Raw genomic sequence first — 13,135 nt, 5'->3', positions numbered from 1 at the left:
AGAGAGAGAGAGAATTTTAATAAACACATCTGAACCAATCATGCACTCACACCCAGTCAACAGATCTGGGTTTGATCCATCACCGTTCTTTAGCCCACTCTGCCACCCCAGTTCAGATATGGCTATATGCAAATCAATCTGACCCTGTGCCTCATGGGAACAGTCCAGCCCGATCTGCCAAGCCATGCCTTCCCTGGACCAGAAACAAGCTTCCTAGGACCGGTTTCTGGCATTACAGCCGTCTTCAGTCAGGCTTGCTTGAATCCCGTGGCAAAGTGAGCAAGAGACTCACATCTGAGCATACCCTGCCAACTATTGGCGAACAAAGCGGTACAAAAGGGGGTGGTGATGGACGGAACATCTGAACAAATCAAACACTCACACCCAGTCAACAGATCTGGGTTTGATCCATCACCGTTCTTTAGCCCACTCTGCCACCCCAGTTCAGATATGGCCATATGCAAATCAGTCTCACCCTGTGCCTCATGGGAACAGTCCAGCCCGAACTGCCAAGCCATGCCTTCCCTGGACCGGAAACAAGCTTCCTAGGACCGGTTTCTGGCATTACAGCCGTCTTCAGCCAGGCTTGCTTGAATCCCATGGCAAAGTGAGCAAGGGACTCACGTCTGAGCTTACCCTGCCAACTTATGGCGAACAAAGCCATAAGTTGGCAGGGTATGCTCAGACGTTGGCAGTTCGGGCTGGACTGTTCCCATGTATTGGCAGAGTTTATACAGTGGCTTAACCTTTGTGACGACAACCTTCATTTCACCTCTCACTATAGCAATGTTGAGATTGAATTTCTAGACATCATGATCAAACATGATGAGAAACAATTGTACGTGGATCTATATACAAAACCAACTGCACGCAATACGATCTTACATCATACTAGTTTCCACCCTCTAACTCAGAGAAATGCAATTCCTTTTGGACAGTTTCTGCGATTACGTCGCAACTGTACCAGACTCGCAGATTATGATCGCAGAGCAGAAGAAATGAAAATCAAATTTGAAAATCGAGGATATCCACACAGAATTATCAGACATGCCTGTAAGCGAGCTCGCTTTTACGACAGACAACATCTACTCTCTGGAAATACAAAAACAAAAGATCAGAATCTAGTATTTGTCACTAGACACTCTGTCCTCAATGACAAAATCAGACAGATTATATGTTCTCAATGGCATTTACTTAACATCAACCAGCAAACCAAAGAGACTGTACCAAAACCCATGTTTGCCTATCGTAAAAACAAAAATCTTAAGGATCTAATAGTAAGATCCCGTATGCCACAACAGAAACAACCTATACAACGCAGCATAACAGACTTACAGGCAGTCCAAGGGAATTTTAGATGTGGCACATGCAAATCATGTCCTTTGGCCATAGAGAACAGTTCGTTTAGCCATAAAGGTATAAAAATTGAAAATAAATACATCACAAACTGCAAAAGCAAGAATGTTGTATATATAATACTGTGCCCCTGCGACAAAGCATATGTGGGAGAGACCTCTCGATCTCTACACACAAGGCTCACCGAACACAGATCGGCAATACGCACCCATAAAACGACTGCACCTCTGGTATGTCATTATTTGGAAAATCAACATTCACCAGACGATATGCGCTGGTACATATTAGAAAAAATCTCCCCGACAGCAGGGCTCTGCTGCAACAAAATAAGGCAAAAACGTGAGGTCTATTATATCTTTATATTCAATAGTGTGAATGACGGTTTAAATTTAGAAATTCCCTGGGACCATGCGATTCTATAACTGTACAATAGAAATATACTTTCAATTCACACTGAATATTTGGCCGAATCTATGCTTTCACATAGAAATCCTCTTCAAGTATAAACGTTACCTATAAGGTCCTCTTTCTATCTCCACTAAGTAACCTTTTGAGTCTTTTTCCCCTTTTTACTTTTTCACATCGTCAGACATACACACCTGACCTCTATTTAAAAGCGGCGTTTCGAACCACACGTCTTCGAACCCGACTGCCCTACCTGCAGAGAACTTGCTTATCTATCGTCATGTATCAATACCGGGAGTTCCTCGTTACCAACTGACTACCTACAGGTAAAAGTGCTAAACTACGGATGTTTATTTTTCAGTCACCCACTTACGCAGCCTGTCCTGATAAGGACGTTTAACTAGAGACTTTATCTGCCCTTTACCTTCTAGCAGTACTGACTCTGTTCGCCCAATTCGGGCATAATATTAGACCACTGCTAACAGGATTCATGGCGAAAACCATGCTTGCTCAATTATTGAAGCCTGAATCTGCATTAGACTCTGACCGTGCAATTCGGTCACATAACATACTACCAACGGCGCTCTGGATGTTTATTTAAGCAATGAAGCGCAGACTTTCCCTTGCTTGCTTAAGTATTGAAGTCTGAACCTGTATTAAACACTGACCACACTATTCGGTCACACAATATAGAACAACCGTGTAAACTACCAGCGGTGCTCTGGATGTTTGGTTAAGCAATGAAGCGTAGAATTTCCCCTTGCCTACTTAATTATTAAAGCCTGAACCTGCATGAGACTTTGACCGTGCAACTCAGTCATAAAATATACAAAAACCACGTATAATACCATCGACGCTCTGGATGTTTGTTTAAGTAATTAAGTGCAAACTTCCCCTGCCTTACCAGACTAGAGACCTATCATACACTGAGTGTATTCTCCTGATTGAATAAATAATATCATGTAAATTGGTTCTTTATAATTTGCTCGTCTTCATCCATTCCGTTTTATTTTTCCGTTACAGTTACGTTTTTTTTGGTTATTTGCACATTTTTACCTGATTCGAACTCCAGGAAAACGAAAGATCCTCAACTATAAGGTAACTTACCATCCGTTCACACTTCGAGTCTATTTAAGTATCTTTCATCTTCATGTAGATATGTAGAGGCTTTTTGAAACACCACTTTTTAATATATAAACAACAGACAAGAGCGTGGAAATTAAGCCTTTATTGGACGCCTCCTGTATATATTCTTCTCTCTTTTTCCATAGTTTCGCGGCCACATACCGATAAAACACGTGCCTGCACACATTGCTTGAAATATAACAGATCATCACATTTAAGGTAATCAACACAGTAAAATTCATTTATTCGTTTCTCTACACCCTGTAACTATGTATCATTATTGATCACTGCTTTCCTACCCCGTCCATTTTTAGTTCATCCACAGATAACTAAAGAGGATACAGAATCGCTACCAAGCTTCTCTGTGAATTTCGCTTATGAGACAAGAAGGTGTAAGCACTCAGGTACACATATTTTGTGTACATATATGTTGTCACTGCGCCTATTTAGAAGGACATAGGTACAAATCAATATAATCCTTATATAACCCCCAGATCGATAAACATCCCCACCCCCCCCCTCCCCCCCCTCCCCCTTCCCCCCCCTTCCCTCCCCCCCCCCTCCCTGCCCCGGCCCCCCCCTCTACCCCCCTGTTTTTTATCACTTCTTTAGATCTTTTTGATAAATAATTCAATTGCATTTAAGTATCTTATATGGACTTTCGTTAATGATACATAAACAGTTTGGATGCATTTCCACTTATAGAGATTCATATATTACTACTCTTCAAACTGTTCTATTCCTATCACTGACCTTTAACATCTAGGTAGTGGCGATCCCATTTGTTTTAGTTTTATAATCGCACTACCACCTAGTAGTATGTAAATATGACATACATACATTCTTTACTCTCAGATATTTGGAAATTTTTATACGTGAGCAACTCCTCTACTCTGCAGCTGTCTGAACCCACTGCTGCCATACATCTAGTCTGGGTCTATTAATCTGTCCTGCTGTAAGTACACTTCATTAAACTATATTCAGCTTTATGATCTTTACACAGTACTAGTAACTCTATCGATTAACCCACCAATTAGCCGAGTAATAATATGAGAAGTCAATAATCATTTAGAGGACGGGTTCAATACCAGACTCCTTATTTGGGTAGTTTAGGCAGGGATACAGCTATGTAATGCCCGTCTAGTATCTTTTCTTTTTGCTAAGGTTTAAACTCATGAGATGTCTCATTAGATAATAGACATTCTATCTATCCTTACTGTTGTATATATACATATATGCTGCTTGTATTGTTTACAAGGTTGTCTCACTGTATACACAAATTTATTGTACATGGTTTAAAACACTGTATAAAAATTAGCCAAATAAGTTTATTAACATATGTTTTGTTTCTCTTGTCCTCCTGTATATAAACTTGTATATAAATTTGTTATAAAAGAAGAGTGATGTATGTTCTCTTTCCATATCCTATAGAGCAATAGACGGTCACCTGAAGAAGGCCCAAGAGCCGAAACGCGCGTAGTGTAATCTACCGTATTGCCTTCAACTCATTTGTTGAGTTTTTAAGTTTATTGATCATGTCTTCCATGTTTTGTGTTCATGTTTTTTTAAACCTTTCTTGAATTTAAATGAATATGTAAATACACGAGTTTTATGTATAATATCAGTCACTGTATACACTGTATTGTTCTTTATAAATTACTAATCTGACTAAAAAAGAGAAATATACAAAAAATCAAAAAAAGATATATAAACACTTATCATATGTAAAATATAAATCATCAATAAAATCGAATATCAAACAAGTTATCTTTTTGCAGTGGTTTACTATAGTTGGACGACACTTGTTGATATTCCTAAACACTAGAATATTGAAATCAAAAAAAGAATCTCTGCTACTTGGCTATAGACCTCTTCCAAATGTCCCATGAGGAACAGGTTCAGACTGATTTGCATATGGCCATGTCTGAACTGGGGTGGCAGAGTGGGCTAAAGAACGGTGATGGATTAAACCCAGATATGTTGACTGGGTGTGAGTGTTTGATTCTTTCAGATGCTCCGTCCATCACCACCCCCTTTTGTACCGCTTTGTTCGCCATAAGTTGGCAGGGTATGCTCAGACGTTGAGTCCCTTGCTAACTTTGCCTCTGGATTCAAGCAAGCCTGGCTGAAGACGGCTGTAATGCCAGAAACCGGTCCTAGGAAGCTTGATTCCAGTCCAGGGAAGGCATGGCTTGGCAGTTCGGGCTGGACTGTTCCCATGAGGCACAGGGTCAGACTGATTTACATATGGCCATGTCTGAACTGGGGTGGCAGAGTGGGCTAAAGAACGGTGATGGATTAAACCCAGATCTGTTGACTGGGTGTGAGTGTTTGATTGGTTCAGATACTCCGTCCATCACCACCCCCTTTTGTATCAATTGAGATAACAGCGGCCATCTTGAATGCTGTATTATTCAGATGCTGTAGTTCTTTGAGCAGTACTTCAAACAACAGCTTTGTGCCAGGGTGTATCTTCCTCCACCTTGGATACTGTCTACTCCAAAGGTATTTGGCGTTCCTTTTCTTCTTTCCAACATTCAAAACATGGCAAGACAATGACTCCTTGACAGAGATATAGTAAATTATAAATTTAAGGTATAACTATAACTTTAGAATTTCTAATGTTTTTGTAGTTTAAGATTGCTTTGTATAAAAAGAATAAATCAACTTCTCCTAACTATAACTACGTTTTAACCTTTTGTGGCATTTGCAATCCACTATTTGCATTAGAAATACGCATCAACAGGGAACGTCGTATGGTTGCTCACAAAATTCATATTGGTCAGCACGACAAAGACAATAAAGTGTACATCAAAGTGAGAAAGTTTAATAGTTTGAGTGGATGACTAAGGACCTGATTACGAGTCTGGTGGTTTTGTGACCGCCAGACTCATGTTGGCGCAGAAGTCACGGTCCACCATTTTACCAATTACAGCTTTAAAAATCTTATCGGCGATGGACTGCCCTGGCGGTGGCGCAGGAGCACCACAACACATTATGCTGAGTAGGGACTGATGTAGTCCTGCTCAGCACATTTTGAGTCCCTGGACCAACAACCTTTTCATGGCAGAGCCCGCAGTGAAAAAGCTGGCATGCAGGGCCCCCATGTCCCCTCCGCCATGGAGATACATTTAGGGGGGCAGCCCATATGCCCCCTGTCTGTTATACCCCCAGTTCTAGCACAGCATGGATGTCATGCCTGAACTTTTGGGCCTTTCCCATTGAAGTGCCTGTTTTCAAGGCACTGCCATGGGAAAGGCCAAAGGACCGCCGGCCGTATTAAGAGTTGTACTCATACAACTCACAACACGGCCAGTGGTCTATGCGCAGGTTTGGGGCAGCGGAGACAGCGTTGAGCCTTCCACCATTGCGCCACACACGTAATCAGCCCCTAACACTCCTTAGTATGAATAAGGCTAAGTTTATTTCTGTGAGGCTACAACTGAAATACTGAAGAAAGAGAAACAAATCAAATATACTATTGGCCATGTACCTAATGGCTCTGCAAAATAAATTTCATATATTAAAAATCCAAAATGAGTGGGAAGCAAAACACCATCTTTTTTTAAAAAATAAATAAATAATTGGATCGAGAGGAGACAGTAGATGCAGAGGAAGCTGAGGGTGGATAGCAAGACACCTGGTAAATTTGTTGTAAATATTTGCAAATGAAAGGATAAAGTAATGCTAAGGATTGTCTGGAGTGTGGCAGGATAACAGGTATACTTTCTTTGGAGGGAGATGATGTGGGTATGGGCAGAGGTTGATAAGATGTGTTTCAGGACACTAAATGTAACACAGGGAAAGGTGCTGATGGAGGTGAGGCTACAGTGCGCATGGCTTTCCCATGACCCCTATACCCCTGCACAGCTGGTGAAATCTGGGACATATGATTTGGGTGAGCCATACATAACATAAAAGTGTAGATGGGTATCAGTGATTAACTTCAATGTTTTTCACCTCAGAGTTCTGAGAGGCATCATTTACAACTCGAGCTTCCATCTAATTTAATGTTTGATGTCACCCAGGACCCCTGGAAGCAAAACGTCTAGACAGATGTGTGAAATGCTTGCCTGTCATAAATGCTTCATTGCTCAGTGAGAAAACATAAAGAATCTAATTCAATAACTGGCATCAACATTTAGTTGTGGCTAAATAAAGCATTTGATCATAAATATAATTCGACTAATAGAAGTAAAAACGTGTAAAGGGTGATAGCATTTTCCAGTTCGAGTTAAACTGGGTGTACAGTGAGGTTCATAGCAAATTGATCTTGAACCGGCGAAAATAAAAAATTAGCGTAGCTCAATGTGGCATTTCATTTCTGTTGGAAGGTGCACACGAAATTCCTTTGGGTAATCTCTTTTCAAAGTGTGCTATGTAAATGAAGTCTGATCAAAGCTTTAGAAGGAATAATTTTAAGAAGATCTGAAGAGAGATAATTGATAGCCCTGCCTCATTGGCCCCCATGCCACAAAGGATAGATTACATATAAGGGTATACATGTGAACTCATTTAAAAGAATGTTGTGCATTTGAAAATATGTCCATGCATTTACTGATTACTCTCTTTTGACTTAGAGTATTGTTGCGTTTCTATCTAGGACCCTAATTCGATATTCCCGATTTATGCCCTTATATGGTTATAATAAATAATATCCTTATAAAGGCATAAGAATCATATCCATATTTAGTAATAGCCCATGCAGTCCAAATACGGCAAGGCTACTCCCGTAGACTCCTAGAAAGTACAACGCGTTCTTTAAACAAACCAAGCCTCCAGCAGCCTGGGAAATCCCCCTGCTTTTGTTTTGATTTGAACAAGAACTCCTGGAGTCCAGAAAGAACTGTTAGTTCTTAGTGACGTCTTATGTCCAACCTTACGTCAAAGCTGCACCTTTCAGGTATAAATATACCAACGTTGCCTTAAGCAAACACACGGTTTTGGAGCAGAGCGGCTATCAACTTGCCCGGAAGCCCAGCTGATGCGAGGAGCCGAAAGACGCCGCCCCCCTCCCTTTTGACGCACTGAGAAAGACGCTGTCTTTTTCTCCAGCCGAGAAAATCCAGCTCCGGTGTTTCCAGTCACCCTTGCGGGTTGCTGGGATATCGAGTCCTGAGAAAGAGATACAAGACCTCCTACATTCTATTACCAAGGTACGGAGCTGACTAAATCCTTAAGAGAATTCTTGATTCAGATTCTTGGCAAAAACCAACTTAACTTAAACTGCTACTGACTTACTCCTTCCCATGTATTAGGCCTAGGTCAGGTACACAGGGGTAGGTGTATTTAGAAGCACCAGTTGAGTACGTTAGTCAATGTTTTTATGTATGTATATATTTTATCTATTTTAAAGTATCATATGGCTAAGAAACCATATCAATGCTTTTACAGTATTATTTCATAATACTCCTTTTACTGTACGCACTTTACTTTATGATAAGTATTGCAATTCTGGCAATTCATTTCTCTTGCATGAGAAAGAAGACCTTTTATTGAAAACGCCCGTCTCTCTATTTCTCTGCACTCTGATGAAACTAAGTATGCACAATTGACTGAGTAAAATAGCTGTCTATTGTTTTCACACGACTCTAGAGATACACTCTTTATTCTGAGGGAGCAAAGTTGTCATGTTATATGGTTGTCAGAAGCTAATCCCTTCTTGTCTAAATCTGGAGAGTTAACTCTTTCCTGAACATTCGAGAAAGTTTCTAGTGACCTCTGAGCTAGCTGGCAAAACTAATTAAGTCTAATATAGTCAGTAGAGACCTAGTCGACCTCAGTCCTACGTCTACACTGCTGTTTATAATATTCCAATGCGCAGAGCCTATTGGGAATATAGGAACTACACTACATGGCGCCCAAAGTTTAGTAAGGCGATAATCTAACGCAAGACACTAGAGTAACTCAGTCGTGCTTTTTCACACAGAACCCTTTTCCCGTAAAAACTCCAATAGACGTCTGGAGTGGGTAAAAGGTTAAAATCTGCCGGAACTTAGTAGGAAGAGATTCCTATGTATTAATTTTTGGTTTAGTCAACGTTGAAGGATACAGTGTTCTAAAATATTGTGCACCTAATCTTTGTTTCCTTGAAACTTGATCTGCAACAAAAAATAACTTTCTGTTAGTAGAAATGGTGGAAAGTGACGATGAAACAGAGAGAGCTATAATAGCGGCTCAGCTGTTAGTGAATGACACAACTCTCCAACAGAATGACCCGGATGCTATAATCATCCCGGTAAATGTAAGAAGAACTATAACTAAAAAACTTATAGAAAATGGAGTATCACCAAGAGGTGGTACAGTCATATTCGTGGTAGAGGCCCATGAATATCGGCAGACAGAGGTATTCTATTCATGGATAAACTTTCCAGCAGCAAACGCTGTAACACACGAATTCCACTATTACAAAATAGAGGAACCTCCGGATGAATACACTCCTTTCGAGGACGTTGAAATACCACTAAATTACCAAGAGCACCTGCTCTGGTAAAGGCACCCTAAAACATCAAAATCACATCACCAGGCTCGGTCCACTAGGTCGACCAGGAGCAACGTGGCCGGTTCCAGCCAGCTACACACCACATCCAGACATTGAAACAATGTCAGCCCGGGAACTATTAGCTCAGCTAAAACTACTAATTAAAATACATAGACAATTGGTCCAATATGTAATGCGGACTTCAACAGTGCAACCAGCGATTAACATTCCACAGCTGACCACTCATCAGGGGAACACAAACAAAATTACACCACAGAACATACAATCATGTCTTGGTAAAATACCCTCAAAACGGGAACAAATTCCATTCTGGTTAGCACAAAAAATCACTCAAATAGAGGCAGTATTTCCGGATACTACTACTACTGAGAAACACAGAATTCTGACTATCTGTCTTCCAATGGGGATCGCACCACATGTGGAAGACTGTGACTCTTGGGGCACAGTCTTTGCTTCAATATACACAAAAACACATGGTGTTCCGTCTATGGCGATAATACCAGATGTGCTAAGACAGATTCAAAATGAATACGGTCCAGAACCTGCTTTAACTCTGGGTATAAAATTACTGAAAGACTTCAAGCAGGTCTCGGCTATATTATTAGCCAACATAAAAGGAGAAGCAGCATCTGTGGCGATCCGTCAGAAATTGAAAGAAACAGATATAGCAGAACAACCATTTGAACTTGCCAGAATCATAGAAAAATCCTATGAAGAACTAGGTAGAGATAGTTTGGGTGGGAAACCAGTAAAACCCCAACTAACTGAAAAACCTGAAAAAACATTTATTAAAACCAATCTAAATACTCCAAAAAAGAGTTGGGATGGTAATAAACAATCCACTCCCAGAGAAAAATGATTCCAGTCCAGAGGATGGTCTCATCAACGGAGAGAAAGATCTCCGTACCGAGGAAACAAGTCTCCCCACAGGGAGCCCTCTGAGAAAAGATACAACCTTAGAAATAGGGATAATTTGAGAAAACCTGATAGATATCAAGATATTGATACACGTCCCTCTCGATCTTTTCAGACTTCCTCACAGAAATCGGAAAGAAGAGGACGGTCAGAACAAAAGGAAGAGCACGTCAAGTCCAAAGACAAGGAACCTGCTCATCAAAGTAAAAAATTACAATTTCCAAGAAAGAAGGTAGCCAGTATTAAAATTAAACATGCCGAGGATACTGAGGACACATCTGAAAACCGGAGAGTGGGCCCAGACAATGCTAGACAGCGCAGCAGAAGGGACCATAGCTCGCAAGATCCTGATGAATCTTCTGGAGACAGTGGACACGAATGAATACATTCAAGTGGAAACTGCAGATACCAGAGTTAGCAAACCTCATAAAATATATGAAATAACATTGCGTATAGAGGGGGACAAGACTAGGAAAGTAAGGGGTCTCTTTTGGGATGACCTTTCGAAAGGCTATGACATCCTGTTAGCTGAGAAAGACTGGCCACCAGAGTTTGTCAGGGAGTGCCCTCATGGCGAAGAAAGGATTATGCCTGCCTTCTCAAATCATATTCCAATTCATAAAAAATATACACTTGCAAGAAAATGGGCAGTAGCCCAAGCTCCTGCATTATATAAAAATCATGTAGGATGGGATAAGGATTCTCCTCACCACAAAATCCAGTTAAAAAATCAACCCACTGCACAAAGGCAGTACCCAGTTAAGCAAGAAGCTAAAAAGCAAGTCAGGGAGATCTTAGATCAACTTGAATATCAGGGGGTAATATAAACATGCACCTCACAAATGAACAATCCTTTGTTTCCTGTCTCCAAGCCAGACGATTCATACCGTCTAGTTTTGGACTACAGACACCTAAACTCCTGCTGCAAAACATTTGCAGTACAAAACTCACACAGTGCAGCACTAATGAATAACATCGTGCGCAAAAAATATGAAACGACATTAGATATCTCTAATGGATTCTTTTGTCAAAACATTGCACCTGAAAGCAGGTATTTGACCGCTTTCTCAATAATGGGGTGGCATAACCACTTCTGTCGACTCCCACAGGGATTCAAGAATAGCCCAGGATTATTCTCAGCAAGGGTAACAGAGTTACTACAAATATATGATGATGAGGCATTATCTTACGTCGATGACATCTATCTCACAGATGATGACCTGGAGACTCACTTGAAAAGAGTGAACACCATATTACTTGGGTTTGCAGCTGAGGGTTACAAATTCAACTTTAAAAAGTCACGAATTGCCCATCTAACTGTCCTATTTTTAGGATATGAATAATCAAGTGAAGGCAAAAGCCTAGCAGACAACTTCTTAGAGAAGTGCGCTGTACTCCAAGCACCTAAAACGCTGAAGAACTTACAATCAATACTAGGTTTCCTGAATTTCGGAAGAACATACATTTTAAATTATGCAGAGAGGGTTAAACCTCTCTATGAATTAATAAAACCTGATTTCAAACCAATAAATTGGACTCAGAGACACACAGAAATTTTAAGATCATTGCAAACAGACATGTTAACTAAAACAAAATTGCAAACTCGCGAAAACATACGCAACCTTGTAATCCGAGTCATCCCAGGAAGATGCGGATTCACGTACCTGACCTCTAATGAGGGGGAAACGGTACCAATAGATTACAAATCACACTTGTACACACAAGCTGAAATGAAATTCAGTTCTACTGAAAAAATTCTAATAGCGGTTCAAACTGCTGTAGCAAAAGAAAGAGCCGAAGCCCAAGGCAGAAGGATAACTGTTTTAACAGCAGAATCAGCCTTTGAGGCATTAACAAGCCCACGCAATTTGAATGCTGTGGCATTAGATCCAAAATGGATACAATGGGAAAATTCTCTTGCTACAGAAGACGTGAAATACTATTTTGACCCGAAAATGAAAAAACTAGAAAATCTAGAATATGGAGAAGAATATCCTCTGCCAATCGAAATTCTGCCTCTTGAACAGCACACATGTGTAATCTACATGGACAGATTTGCACAACATTACGATGTAGAGAAAAAATCCTACAACGCAGCGTGCGCGATTGTTAAAGGTCGCAGGCGCTTTGGTAAATTCAGACCAATAGTCACCAAAACTGAATCACTCAGAAACTGTTCAGCTCAGCAAGCTGAAATCAGATCTTTAAAGATGGCGCTTGAAAATGCCGATCGTGAATTCCCAACATTGATAGTGTGTGATTCGCATTTCTGCCTTAAATCTTACAAAAATGACTTGCAGAACTGGGTTCAAAACGATTACAAAGAAGACACAGGTGCCACAATAAAGCATAAAAAGCTTTGGGAACAAGTAGTTCTTTTGCAGAAAGAACTATGAAAGACTCACATGATACATACACTGAGTCATCAACGTGATGGCGTTCACGTTGCAGGGAATTCATTGGCTCTCAGAGCCACAGCGGAAGCAGCTCAACCGGCTTCCGTAGCCACAAAAAAGCGTTCTAAAAAACACATAGACGGAGAAACCATGCTGGCGGTAAAAGCGTCTTTAAAAGGCGACTTAGCAGCATTACCTCTCAACTATCCACTCAGTAATACATACATAATTGATGCAAACTCCGTTCCGTTTGCTCAAATCCCTGGAGTGGGGGACAGAGTAATTCCAATCACGAACCGGAGAGTCTTCTTGATTGAAGCGGCACACATGGGATTGGGTTTAGGGCACCAAGAGATCGTGAAATCTCTAAAAGAATTACAATCAGAATAGTGGTGGCCGGGGATGAGCCTGCAACATTACAAATTTGCAAAGAGCT

General features: G+C 40.7%; 1 long non-coding RNA gene across 1 annotated transcript; it reads left to right on the top strand.

The window, feature by feature from the left end:
- Positions 1-1,922: 1,922 nt before the first annotated feature.
- LOC144819838 (uncharacterized) lies at positions 1,923-4,677 on the top strand. The gene is made up of 6 exons (XR_013607591.1): positions 1,923-2,087; positions 2,785-2,859; positions 3,033-3,105; positions 3,201-3,290; positions 3,742-3,841; positions 4,318-4,677. It is a non-coding gene; the product is annotated as an uncharacterized LOC144819838 (long non-coding RNA).
- The last annotated feature ends 8,458 nt before the right edge of the window (positions 4,678-13,135 follow it).

The sequence above is a fragment of the Lissotriton helveticus genome, chromosome 2_1 (genome assembly GCF_964261635.1).
Source record: "Lissotriton helveticus chromosome 2_1, aLisHel1.1, whole genome shotgun sequence".
NCBI lineage: Eukaryota > Metazoa > Chordata > Amphibia > Caudata > Salamandridae > Lissotriton > Lissotriton helveticus.
This window is presented reverse-complemented; position numbering and strand designations above follow the sequence as displayed.